This window comes from Pseudophryne corroboree, chromosome 11 (genome assembly GCF_028390025.1).
Source record: "Pseudophryne corroboree isolate aPseCor3 chromosome 11, aPseCor3.hap2, whole genome shotgun sequence".
NCBI classification, from domain to species: Eukaryota; Metazoa; Chordata; class Amphibia; order Anura; family Myobatrachidae; genus Pseudophryne; species Pseudophryne corroboree.
The window spans coordinates 149,690,631-149,705,157 of NC_086454.1; positions in this window are offsets into that span (position 1 = coordinate 149,690,631).

The window sequence follows — 14,527 nt, forward strand, 5'->3', positions numbered from 1 at the left end:
CTAATGTTTATACTGGCTGAATTAGCAGAAACAGTACACACAAAGCCTAATGACAGTGAGCACTGTGGAGCATAAGCCCGCTGAGCCAGTGTAGTCCTCGGCCTGCACTGCAGCTCGTGGCATGCCGCCTAACCACACCGGGTACCCGCTAACCGGGGTGAGCACTCACCGCACCTGACGATCTTCGGCATCTGTTAGAGGGCGGCGGCTAGTTGCTGGCGTGGGCACACACAGTATGGTGTGTGAAACAGCACCTCAGGGGCTCAGTGTCCTGTGAGCTGGGATTACAAACCATTAACACTCAGGAAGTTGGTTCGGTCCCCCCTCTATGTCCCACGAAGCAGGTAGACTGGTTCCCAACCAGAACTACCTGAAAATAAAGGACTAAAATAAAAAATAAACTCTCTGGAGCTCCAGAGAAATGCTCCCGGCTCCTTGGGCACATTTTTCTAAACCGAGGGCATAGAGGGGAGGAGCCAGCACACACATACACACACTAAAGGTTTTCAAGTGCCAGGTTCCAGTGGACCCGATCTGTACCCCTATGGTACTAAAGCACAGTTCCCAAGTATCCACTAGGACGTAAGAGAAATAATACTTAAGACAGAGTGAGAGCTTGGGAGGGAGACAAGGCACTAGCAGATAATCTAAATAATACATTTTGCTCAGTATTCACTACAGAAGGAGAAGGGACATTCATAACAATAAGGTACATGAAAGTACATTTACAGAGGAGAAGGTCCTTACAGAACTCTCAAAACTGAATGTGGACAAATTAATGGGAGCAGATGGGATACTCAAAGAGCTAAAAGATGTGCTGTTAGTAACATTAACAGAATTAGGACTGAAAAACAGCACATGTAGTTCTGCTGCACAAAAAGTGAAAGCAAGTAACTACAGACAACTAAGGTGGTCATTCCGAGTTGATCGCTAGCTGCATTTGTTCGCAGCGCAGCGATCAGGATAAAAAAACGGCATTTCTGCAGATGCGTACGCGGTGCAATGCGCACGCGCGTCGTACGGCCACAATAAACAATGTAGTTTTGCACAGGGTCTAGCGAAGCATTACAGTCGCACTGGTGGCCGCAAAGTGATTGACATGAAGTGGGCGTTTCTGGGTGTTAACTGACCGTTTTCAGGGAGTGTTCGGAAAAACGCAGGCGTGGCTTGGCGAACGCTGAGCGGGTTTGTGACGTCAAAACAGGGACTGAACAGTCTGAAGTGATCGCAAGCGCCGAGTGGGTTTTGAGCTACTCTGAAACTGCACAAAAAAGCAACAAACAACTTTGTAGCCGCTCTGCGATACATTCGTTCGCACTTTTGCTAAGCTAAAAGACACTCCAAGTGATCGGCGGCATAGCATTTGCACAGCTGCTAAAAACTGCTAGCGATCAACTCGGAATGACCCCTAAGCATTTAATCAGTAGTAGGGAAAATAAGAATTTACTCACCGGTAATTCTATTTCTCGTAGTCCGTAGTGGATGCTGGGAACTCCGTAAGGACCATGGGGAATAGACGGGCTCCGCAGGAGACTGGGCACTCTAAAGAAAAGATTTGGTACTATCTGGTGTGCACTGGCTCCTCCCTCTATGCCCCTCCTCCAGACCTCAGTTAGGAAAACTGTGCCCGGAAGAGCTGACATTACAAGGAAAGGATTTTTAGAAACCAGGGTAAGACTCATACCAGCCACACCAATCACACCGTACAACTTGTGATAACCTTACCCAGTTAACAGTATGAACAACAACTGAGCCTCACTCAACGGATGGCTCATAACAATAACCCTTATTTAAGCAATAACTATATACACGTATTGCAGAAAGTCCGCACTTGGGACGGGCGCTCAGCATCCACTACGGACTACGAGAAATAGAATTACCGGTGAGTAAATTCTTATTTTCTCTGACGTCCTAGTGGATGCTGGGAACTCCGTAAGGACCATGGGGATTATACCAAAGCTCCCAAACGGACGGGAGAGTGCGGATGACTCTGCAGCACCGAATGAGCAAACACAAGGTCCTCCTCAGCCAGGGTATCAAACTTGTAGAACTTTGCAAATGTGTTTGAACCCGACTAAGTAGCCGCTCGGCAAAGCTGTAAAGCCGAGACCCCTCGGGCAGCCGCCCAAGAAGAGCCCACCTTCCTTGTGGAATGGGCTTTCACCGATTTTGGATGTGGCAATCCAGCCGCAGAATGAGCTAGCTGAATCGTGCTACAGATCCAGCGGGCAATAGTTTGCTTTGAAGCAGGAGCACCCAGCTTGTTGGGTGCATGCAGGATAAACAACGAGTCAGTCTTCCTGACTCCAACCGTTCTGGAAACATATTTTCAAAGCCCTGACTACGTCCAGTAACTTGGAGTCCTCCAAGTCCCGAGTAGCCGCAGGCACCACGATAGGTTGGTTCAAATGAAACGATGATACCACCTTTGGGAGAAATTGGGGACGAGTCCTCAATTCTGCCCTGTCCATATGGAAGATCAGATATGGGCTTTTACATGACAAAGCCGCCAATTCCGACACATGCCTAGCCGAAGCTAAGGCCAACAGCATGACCACTTTCCACGTGAGATACTTTAGTTCCACGGTCCTAAGTGGCTCAAACCAGTGGGATTTCAGGAAATCCAACACAACGTTAAGATCCCAGGGTGCCACTGGTGGCACAAAAGGGGGCTGAATATGCAGCACTCCCTTAACAAACGTCTGAACCTCAGGCAGTGAAGCCAGTTCTTTTTGAAAGAAAATGGAGAGGGCCGAAATCTGGACCTTTATGGACCCCAGTTTTAGGCCCATAGTCACCCCTGACTGTAGGAAGTGCAGGAAACGACCCAGCTGGAATTCCTCTGTAGGGGCCTTCCTGGCCTCACACCAAGCAACATATTTTCGCCATATACGGTGATAATGCTTTGCTGTCACGTCTTTCCTAGCCTTTATCAGCGTAGGAATAACTTCATCCGGAATGCCTTTTTCCGCTAGGATCCGGCGTTCAACCACCATGCCGTCAAACGCAGCCGCGGTAAGTCTTGGAACAGACAGGGCCCTTGTTGCAGCAGGTCCTGTCTGAGAGGCAGAGGCCATGGGTCCTCTGCGCATTTCTTGCAGTTCCGGGTACCAAGTCCTTCTTGGCCAATCCGGAACAATGAGTATTGTTCTTATTCCTCTCTTTCTTACTATTCTCAGTACCTTGGGTATGAGAGGAAGAGGAGGAAACACATATACCGACTGGTACACCCACGGTGTCACTAGGGCGTCCACAGCTATCGCCTGAGGGTCCATTGACCTGGCGCAATATTTTTTTAGCTTTTTGTTGAGGCGGGACGCCATCATGTCCACCTGTGGCAGTTCCCATCGGTTTGCAATCAGTTGGAAGACTTCTTGATGAAGTCCCCACTCTCCCGGGTGGAGGTCATGTCTGCTGAGGAAGTCTGCTTCCCAGTTGTCCACTCCCGGAATGAACACTGCTGACAGTGCTTTACGTGATTCGCCGCCCATCGAAGAATCTTTGTGGCTTCCGCCATTGCCATCCTGCTTCTTGTGCCGCCCTGGCGGTTTACATGGGCGACCGCCGTGATGTTGTCTGACTGAATCAGCACTGGCCGGTTTCAAAGCAGGGGCTCTGCTTGACTCAGGGCGTTGTAAATGGCCCTTAGTTCCAGTATATTTATGTGTAGAGAAGTCTCCAGACTTGACCACAGCCCTTGGAAGTTTCTTCCCTGAGTGACTGCCCCCCACCCTCGGAGGCTTGCATCCGTGGTCACCAGGACCCAGTCCTGTATGCCGAACCTGCGGCCCTCGAGAAGGTGAGCACTCTGCAGCCACCACAGAAGAGACACCCTGGCCCTTGGGGACAGGGTGATCAGCCGATACATCTGAAGATGCGATCCGGACCACTTGTCCAACAGATCCCACTGAAAGATCCTCGCATGGAACCTGCCGAAGGGAATGGCTTCGTATGAAGCCACCATCTTTCCCAGGACTCGCGTGCAGTGATGCACCGATACCTGTTTTGGTTTCAGGAGGTCCCTGACCAGAGATGCTAATTCTTGGGCCTTCTCCACCGGGAGAAACACCCTCTTCTGTTCTGTGTCCAGAATCATACCCAGGAAAAGCAGACGCGTCGTAGGAATCAGCTGCGACTTTGGAACATTCAGAATCCAGCCGTGCTGTTGCAACACATCCTGAGAGAGTGCTACGCTGATCAACAACTGCTCCCTGGACCTCGCCTTTATGAGGAGATCGTCCAAGTACGGGATAATTATAACTCCCTTCTGCCGAAGGAGTATCATCATTTCGGCCATTACCTTGGTAAATATTCTCAGTGCCGTGGACAGGCCAAACGGCAACGTCTGGAATTGGTAATGACAGTCCTGTACCACAAATCTGAGGTACTCCTGGTGAGGTGGATAAATGGGAACATGCAAGTAAGCATCTTTGATGTCCAGCGACACCATAAAATCCCCCTCTTCCAGGCTTGCAATAACTGCACTGAGCGATTCCATTTTGAACTTGAATTTCTTTATATAAGTGTTCAAGGATTTTAAATTCAGAATGGGTCTCACCGAACCGTCCGGTTTCGGTACCACAAACATTATGGAATAGTAACCCCTTCCCTGTTGAAGGAGGGGGACCCTGACAATCACTTGCTGGAGGTACAGCTTGTGAATTGCCGCCAGCACTACCTCCCTTTCCATGGGGGAAGCTGGCAAGGCTGATTTGAGGTAACGGCGGGGGGGGGGGGGGGGGGGTCGCTTCGAATTCCAGCTTGTATCCCTGAGATACAATTTGTATAGCCCAGAGATCCACCTGTGAGCGAACCCACTGGCTGCTGAAGTTTCAGAGACGCGCCCCCACCGCACCTGGCTCCACCTGTGGAGCCCCAACGTCATGCGTTGGACTTAGTGGAAGCAGGGGAGGACTTTTGTTCCTGGGAACTGGCTGCATGGTGCAGCTTCTTACCTCTACCCTTGCCTCTGGCAAGAAAGGATGCGCCCCTGACTCTCTTGCCTTTCTGGGAACGAAAGGACTGCATTTGATAATACGGTGCTTTCTTAGGCTGTGAGGAAACCTGAGGCAAGAAAGTCGACTTTCCAGCTGTCGCTGTAGACACGAGGTCCGACAGACCGTCCCCAAACAATTCCTCACCCTTATAAGGCAAAACCTCCATGTGTTTTTTAGAATCAGCATCTCCTGTCCATTGCCGAGTCCATAAGACCCTCCTGGCAGAAATGGACATAGCATTAATTCTAGAGCCCAGCAGGCAAATGTCCCTCTGAGCATCCCGCATATATAAGACGACGTCTTTGATATGGCCCAGGGTTAGCAAAACAGTATCTCTGTCGAGGGAATCTATGTCGTCTAACAGAGTATCTGTCCACGCTGCTACAGCACTACACATCCAGGCTGAAGCAATAGCAGGTCGCAGTAGAGTACCAGAGTGTGTATACACTGACTTCAGGATAGCTTCCTGCTTTCTATCCACAGGCTCCTTTAGGGCGGCCGAATCCTGAGACGGCAGGGCCACCTTTTTAGATAAGCGTGTCAGCGCCTTGTCCACCCTGGGGGATGTTTCCCAACGTAACCTGTCCATTGGCGGGAAAGGGTACGCCCTCAGTAACCTCTTGGAAATCACTAATTTCTTATCAGGGGAACTCCACGCTTCTTCACACAATTCATTTAATTCATCAGATGGGGGAAAAGTCACTGGCTGCTTTTTCTCCCCAAACATATAAACCCTCTTGGTATTAACAGGGTTAATCTCAGAAATGTGTAATACATCTTTCATTGCAACATCATGTATCGGATGGCTTTGGTCATTTTAGACTGTAAATGTGCCTCATCATCGTCGACGCTGGAGTCGGACTCCGTGTCGACATCTGTGTCAACCATCTGAGATATAGGGCGTTTATGAGCCCCTGACGGTTTCTGAGTCGCCTGGGCAGGCGCGGGCTGAGACCCCGGCTGTCCCAAGGCTGCAGCGTCATCAAATCTTTTATGTAAGGAGCTTACATTGTCGTTTAAGACCTTCCACATATCCATCCAATCAGGTGTCGGCCCCGATGGGGGCGACCCCACACTTATCTGCCCTTGCTCCGCCTCCACGTAACCCTCCTCATCAAACATGTCGACACAGCCGTACCGACACACCGCACACACACAGGGAATGCTCAGACTGAGGACAGGACCCCACAAAGTCCTTTGGGGAGACAGAGAGAGAGTATGCCAGCACACACCAAGCGCTATAGAAAACACAGGGATTTTCACTGACAATAAGTGATTTACCCAATAGCTGCTTTTTAAGTCTTATTTGCGCCTAAATGTATGTGCCCCCCCTCTCTTTTTAACCCGTCTTGTACCTGGATACTGCAGGGAAGAGCCTAGGGAGCTGCTTCCAGCGGAGCTGTGAAGAAAAAATGGCGCTGGTGTGCTGAGGAAGGCCCCGCCCCCTCAGTGGCGGGCTTCTGTCCCGCTTTCTGTGTAAAAAAATGGCGGGGGTTTTTACATATATACAGTGCCAGACTGTATATATGTATTTTTATGCCAAAAGGTACCACAATTGCAGCCCAGGGCGCCCCCCCCCCCCAGCGCCCTGCACCCTACAGTGACCGGAGTGTGTAAGTGTGCTGGGATCAATGGATTTCGTCGTCTTCAAGCTTCTGTTCTTCTGGCTCTGCGAGGGGGACGGCCGCGCGGCTCCGGGAACGGACGATCGAGGACAGGTGCCTGTGTTCGAACCCTCTGGAGCTAATGGTGTCCAGTAGCCTAAGACGCACAAGCTAGCTGCAAGCAGGTAGGTTTGCTTCTCTCCCCTTAGTCCCACGTAGCAGTGAGTCTGTTGCCAGCAGAAGCTCACTGAAAATAAAAAACCTAACAAATACTTTCTTTACTAGCAAGCTCAGGAGAGCCCACTAGGAGCACCCAGCTCTGGCCGGGCACAGATTCTAACTGAGGTCTGGAGGAGGGGCATAGAGGGAGGAGCCAGTGCACACCAGATAGTACCTAATCTTTTCTTTAGAGTGCCCAGTCTCCTGCGGAGCCCGTCTATTCCCCATGGTCCTTACGGAGTTCCCAGCATCCACTAGGACGTCAGAGAAAATAATGGAAACACTATTAAAAGAAAGTAGTGGACAATCTTAAATCAATCGACTTACGGGATCCCAAACAGCACGGTTTTACTGGGGGGAGATCATGCCAAATAAATCTTTTTGACTCTGTGACTAAAGCAATACATCAAGCGGGGCCCATAACTAGACTTTAGTAAGATATTTGACACTGTCCCACACCGCAGACTGCTAAATAAATTTAAAAGCTTGGGATTGGATTATAAAACAGTTAAATGGATAAGAACCTGGTTGCAGGATAGGAAACAGTTGTAGTAAATGGAGTGAATTCTATGGAGGGAAATGTTACCAGTGGAGTACCCCAGGGATCTGTACTTGGACCAGTGATCTTTAATATCTTGATTGGTGACATTGCAAATGGTACTGAAGGGAAAGTATGCTTTTTAGCAGATGATACAAAGATATGCAACAGGGTAGACCAGGAGGGGTAAAACCAATGATTGGTGAGCTAGGTAGACTTGATGAATGGTCGAGAATGTGGCAGCTACAGTTTAATGCTAAGTCATGCACTTGGGTCTCAAAAAGCCAAAAGGCTAAATATAGTATCAAGGGTACTATAATGGAAACTACGGAGGAGGAAAGGAATTTAGAAGTCACTATTTCAAGTGACTTAAAGGCAGGGAAGCAATGCAACAAAGCAATGAGAGAGGCAAGTCAGATGCTTGGTTGCATAGGAAGAGTAATCAGTAGCAGGAAAAAAAAATAGGATTTTAGTACCTACCAGTAAATCCTTTTCTCTTAGTCCGTAGAGGATGCTGGGGACTCCAAAAGGAGCATGGGGTATAGACGGGATCCGCAGGAGCTTGGGCACACTGAAAAGACTTAAACTGGGTGTGAACTGGCTCCTCCCTCTATGCCCCTCCTCCAGACCTCAGTTATAGGAACTGTGCCCAGGAGAGACAGACATTTCGAGGAAAGGATTTTTGTTAAAACTAAGGGCTACAAATATACCAGCCCACACCACGAACATACCGTACAACCAGAGTAACAGTAAACCATATAACAGTATGAACTAACAACAGCAACAGGCTGATAACAAAAAATACACCACCCATGTATAAACTAATTTAACCAGTAAGAACACACTGCAAGTAACAGTCCGCACTGGGATGGGCGCCCAGCATCCTCTACGGACTAAGAGAAAAGGATTTACCGGTAGGTACTAAAATCCTATTTTCTCTTACGTCCTAGAGGATGCTGGGGACTCCAAAAAGGACTATGGGGTCTATACCAAAGCTCCAACACGGGCGGGAGAGTGCGGACGACTCTGCAGCACCGATTGAGCAAACATTAGGTCCTCCTCAGCTAGGGTATCAAACTTGTAAAACTTAGCAAAGGTGTTTGAACCCGACCACGTAGCTGCTCGGCAAAGCTGAAGTGCCGAGACCCCTCGGGTAGCCGCCCAAGATGAGCCCACTTTCCTGGTGGAATGGGCCTTTACTGATTTCAACACCGGTAACCCAGCTGAAGAATGAGCTTGCTGAATCGTACTACAAATCCAGCGTGCAATAGTCTGCTTCGAAGCAGGATGACCAATCTTGTTGGAAGCATACAGGACAAACAGCGCCTCTGTTTTCCTGGCCACCGCCGTTCTGGCGACGTAGATCTTCAAAGCTCTCACAACATCAAGAGACTTTGGAACTGCCACAGCATTTGTAGTCACAGGGACTACAATAGGTTGGTTAATGTGAAATGAAGAAACCACCTTCGGCAGAAATTGTTGACGAGTCCTCAATTCCGCCCTATCCGAATGGAAGATCAAGTACGGACTCTTGTGTGACAAGGCCGCCAACTCCGACACCTGCCTGGCAGACGCTAGAGCTAACAGCATGACCACCTTCCAAGTGAGAAATTTTAACTCAACCTTACGCAAAGGTTCAAACCAGGAAGACATAAGAAACTGTAAGACCACGTCAAGGTCCCATGGTGCCACCGGGAGCACAAACGGAGGATGGATATGCATCACCCCCTTCACAAAAGTTTGAACCTCAGGGAAAACCGCCAATTCCTTCTGAAAGAAGATAGATAAAGCCGAAATCTGCACCTTGGTGGAACCCAATTTCAGGCCGGCATCGACGCCCGCCTGCAAAAAATGGAGAAACCGACCCAAGTGAAATTCTTCCGCAGGAGTATCTTTAGTCTCACCCCACGAAACATACTTTCTCCAAATACGGTGATAATGTTTCGCCGTAACTTCCCTCCTCGCCTTAATGAGAGTGGGAATGACCTCCCCGGGAATACCTTTCCGAGCTAAGATTTGGCGCTCAACTTCCAAGCCGTCAAACGCAGCTGCGGTAAGTCTGGAAACACGCACGGACCCTGCAGTAACAGGTCCTCCCTTAGAGGAAGTGGCCAAGGATCTTCCACAAGTAATTCCTGAAAATATGGATACCAGGCCCTTCTTGGCCAATCTGGAACTACAATAAGTGCTCGCACTCTTGCCCGTCGAATGATTCCCAGCACCTTTGGAACGAGAGGAAGCAGAGGGAACACATATACCGATTGAAAGACCTACGGAGTCACCAGGGCGTCCACTGCACTGGCCTGGGGGTCCCTTGACCTGGAACAATACCTCGGTAGCTTCTTGTTGAGGCGAGACGCCATCATGTCGATCATCGGAGTTCCCCAACGCTTCGTCAGTTCTGCAAACACCTCCTGATGAAGAGCCCACTCTCCTCGATGGAGATCGTGTCTGCTGAGGAAGTCTGCTTCCCAGTTGTCCACTCCCGGAAGGAAGACTGCTGACAGGGCGCTCACGTGCTGTTCCGCCCAGCGAAGGATTCTTGTGGCCTCCGCCATAGCCGCCCTGCTCCTTGTTCCGCCTTGACGGTTTATATGCGCCACCGCCGTTATGTTGTCCGATTATATCAGGACAGGTCGACCCTGAAGAAGGTTTCTTGCTTGAAGCAGGCCGTTGTAAATGGCTCTTAACTCGAGAACATTTATGTGGAGACAAGATTCCTGGAGCGACCAATTTCCCCTGGAAATTTCTTCCCTGGGTGACTGCGCACCAGCCTCGGAGACTTTAATCTGTTGTCAACAGGACCCAATCCAGGGTACCGAATCGGCGGCCTCCTAGAAGGTGAGCACTTTGTAGCCACCACAGGAGAGAAATCCTGGCCCTGGGAGATAGACGTATCTGCCGGTGCATGTGCCGGTGAGACCCGGACCACTTGCTCAGCAGATCCCACTTAAAAGCCCGAGCATGAAACCTGCCAAATGGAATGGCTTTGTACACCGCAACCATCTTCCCCAGAACCCGAGTACATTGATGAACAGACACACTCTTTGGCCTCAGAAGTTCCCTGACCATCGTCTGGAGTTCCAGAGCTTTTTCTTCCGGAAGAATCACCTTCCGTAAGCCCGTGTCCAGAATCATGCCCAGAAAGGGTAACCGAGTGGTCGGAATCAACTGCGACTTCGGCAAATTTAGCAGCCAACCGTGTTGTCGCAGAACGGACAGAGACAAATCCACATTTCTTAGTAACCGTTCCCTGGACCTCGCCTTTATCAGGAGATCGTCCAAGTACGGGATAATGGTAACCCCTTGCTTGCGAAGGAGAACCATCATTTCTGCCATGACCTTGGTGAAAATCCTCGGGGCCATGGAAAGCCCAAAACGGCAACGTCTGAAATTGGTAATGAGAATCCTGTACAGCAAACCTTAGGAAGGATTGGTGCGGAGGATATATCGGGACGTGTAAATAGGCATCCTTTATGTCGACTGACGCCATAAAGTCCCCCCCTTCTAGGCTGGCAATCACAGCTCGAAGAGATTCCATCTTGAACTTGAAAACCTTCAAGTATGGATTGAGGGACTTTAGGTTCAGAATCGGTCTGACCGAACAGTCCGGTTTCGGTACCACAAAAAGGCTCGAGTAGAACCCCTCCCCCCGTTGGGGCGGGGGAACGGGAACAATGACCCTCTGTAGACACAACTTTTGTATTGCTGCCAGCACTACCTCCCTATCCAGAAGAGAGACTGGCAAGGCCGACATGAAAAACCGGTGAGGGGGTGTCTCCTGAAACTCCAGCTTGTATCCCTGAGATACAATCTCTAGGACCCAAGGATCCAGGCCTGATTGAATCCAGACCTGACTGAAGATCTGCAGACGGCCCCCCACTGGTACGGACTCCCCCAGGGAAGCCCCAGCGTCATGCGGTGGACTTGGTAGAGGCAGGGGAGGACTTCTGGTCCTGGGCGCCTGACACTGCAGGCGACTTCCCTACCCTTTGAAGCGAGAAAGGACAAACCTTTTCCCCGCCTGTATTTATTCGGACGAAAGGACTGCATCTGCTGATGTGGTGCCTTCTTCTGTTGTGTGGGAACATAGGGAAGAAAAGACGACTTACCCGCAGTCGCGGTAGAAACCAGGTCAGCCAAGCCGTCCCCAATCAAGACGTTACCTTTGAACGGTAAAGCATCCATACCTCTCTTGGAATCGGCATCAGCATTCTATTGATGGATCCACAGCGCCCTCCTGGCCGAAATCGACATGGCATTGGCTCTTGATCCCAAGAGACCAACATCCCTCGCCGCATCCTTCAGGTAATCTGCAGTGTCCTTGATATAACCAAGAGTCAAAAGAACAGTATCTTTATCAAGGGTATCCATATCAGCAGCTAAATTCTCAGCCCATTTAGCAATAGCACTACTCACCCATACCGACGCCACAGCAGGTCTGAGCAATGCATCCGTTTTAGCGAAATGGACTTCAGAGACATCTCCAGCTTGCGATCCGCCGGATCCTTGAGAGCTGCCGTGTCAGGAGACGGAAGCGCCACCTTCTTACACAAACGAGATAGAGCTTTGTCAAGATTTGGAGACGCCTCCCATTTTTCCCTGTCAATAGAGGGGAAAGGATACGCCATGTAAATCCTCTTGGGAATCTGCCACCTCTTGTCCGGCGACTCCCAAGCCTTTTCACAAAGAGTATTCATTTCATGAGAGGGGGGAAATTGCACCTCAGGTTTTTGCTCTTTGAACAAGCAAATCCTTGTTTCCTGCACCGCAGGATCATCAGAAATGCGTAAAACATTCTTTATAGCCACAATCAGGTACTGAATACTCTTAACTAATCGTGGATGTAAAGCAGCCTCAGGGAAATCGACCTCGGAATCAGAATCCGTGTCGGTATCAGTATCTACCACTTGAGTAAACGGCCGCTTTTTTGACCCCGATGGGGTCTGCACCCGAGTCAAAGCATCCTCCATAGATTTTTTCCACACCTGTGTCTGTGACTCAGATTTATCTAACCTCTTTGACAAAGAAGCCACATTTGTATTAATTGTATTTAACAATGTAAGCAAATCAGATGTCGGCTGCGCCGACAGAGCCAATTCCAGACCCGCATCTGCCCCCCCAATAACCTCCTTTCAGCCTCAGACATGTCGACACGGAGTATCGACCCACCGACACACACACAGAATGTCTCAGCTAGGGGACAGGCCCACAAGGAAGCCCGGAAGGAGAAACACAGAGGGAGTATGCCAGCTCACACCCCAGCGCCCATATATCCCAAAAGCATATATGTGAAAGCGCTGCTGAAAAAAACACTAATATGCACCACCAAACTGTGCCCCTTCCCCCGATCAGCTCCCCGTTACTTTTAGTGGAGCTTTTGGAGGTCCCGGGCCAGCGTCTCCTGCAGCCGCGTGTGGAGGAGAAATGGTGCCTGTGAGCCGCACGGCTAAGCTCCGCCCCTTCCCGGCGCGCTTCAGCCCGCCATATTTGAAAAATGAAAATGCCGGCGGGGGTCTGAAAAACGGTGCCGAGTCACCGCAAAAGGCTTCTGCCAGCTTCCCAGACCTCAGTAACTGCTGCCCAGGGCCCCCGGGCCCCCCCCCCCAGCGCCCTGCACCCTGTGAGTGCCGATGGAGAAGTGTGGGAGAGCATGGAGTGCAGCGCTACCGCTGCACCTCGTTACTGAAGTCTTCTGCCTTCTGCATACTCACCCGGCTTCTGTCTTCTGTGAGAGGGGTGACGGCGCGGCTCCGGGAACAAGCAGCTAGGCGCACCAAGTGATCGAACCCTCTGGAGCTAATGGTGTCCAGCAGCCAAAGAAGCAGAGCCCTTAAACTAAGTAGAAGTAGGTCTGACTTCTCTCCCCTCAGTCGCTCGCTACAGGGAGCCTGTAGCCAGCAGGTCTCCATGAAAATAAAAAACCTAACAAAGTCTTTTCCAGAGAAACTCAGGAGAGCTCCCCTAGTGTGTGTCCAGTCGGTCCTGGGCACAAAGTCTAACTGAGGTCTGGAGGAGGGGCATAGAGGGAGGAGCCAGTTCACACCCAGTTAAAGTCTTTTCAGTGTGCCCAAGCTCCTGCGGATCCAGTCTATACCCCCATGGTCCTTTTGGAGTCCACAGCATCCTCTAGGACGTAAGAGAAAGAAGCAATAATACCACTGTATAGGTCATTGGCATGGCCTCATCTGGAATACTGTGTCTAGTTCTGGAGACCGTATCTCCAGAAGGATAGAAATTCCATAGAGAACGTACAAAGTAGGGCAACTGAAATGGTGCATGGCCTATATGACAAATATTACCCGGAAAGGCTAAAAGAGCTTAACATGTATAGTATGGAGCAGAGAAGGGAAAGGATGGGGACATGATAGAAAGTTTCAAATAAACCAAGGATTATAACAAAGTACAGCAGGGAAAAATTCTTCAAAGGAAGAGAAGTATTAGAACTGAAGGACATACCTCCATCCGTTTCAGTGTAGGTTCATGGGAATTTTAAGGAAAAAGGACTTCACAGAAAGTGTAGTGGATGTTTCACTTTCTACAGTGTTCTGCATTTAGCTTTAAGGGAAACACAACTAGATAAATGCACTATGATTATGTGTAAGTCAGTGTGTCATTCAGAAGATTCACAAGTATAGCTATGGTTGATGCTGAAAGTTGCCATGTGGTCATGGATAGAAATTTATTTTTCTAAATGGGTCACTGACTGTGGGCTAATAAAATATATTTTACCTAGCAGACACATGGGCCGGGATGTAATGAAGTCAGAGATCGGCACCCATGCAGGATGCCGGCCGAACTTGGACGTTTTTTTAAAAAGGGTAACCATGTACAAGGCTAAACCTTGCCTTGTACATTATTGCCCCTTTAAAAAAACCATCAGAATTCAGCTAGGCACAGCCAGCAAACTCGGACTTCATTACATCCCGCCCCTCATCTCATTACTCTGGGGTGTAGTACAGCAAATAATGACATTGTTATTGCTGTTTTTTTTTTAAAGTTTTTAAATATAAGTAAAGGACTCTATGCAAAGATTTATAGCAGAGGATGATCTCATTCTGTATTTATGTTTCCACGCTGTGTGCAGTCTGAGATGAGCAGTGTCACATGCCCACGTCAAGTAGAAGTTCAATACGGGTGGTACGTCACAGAAGACCCAGTTCCCCACC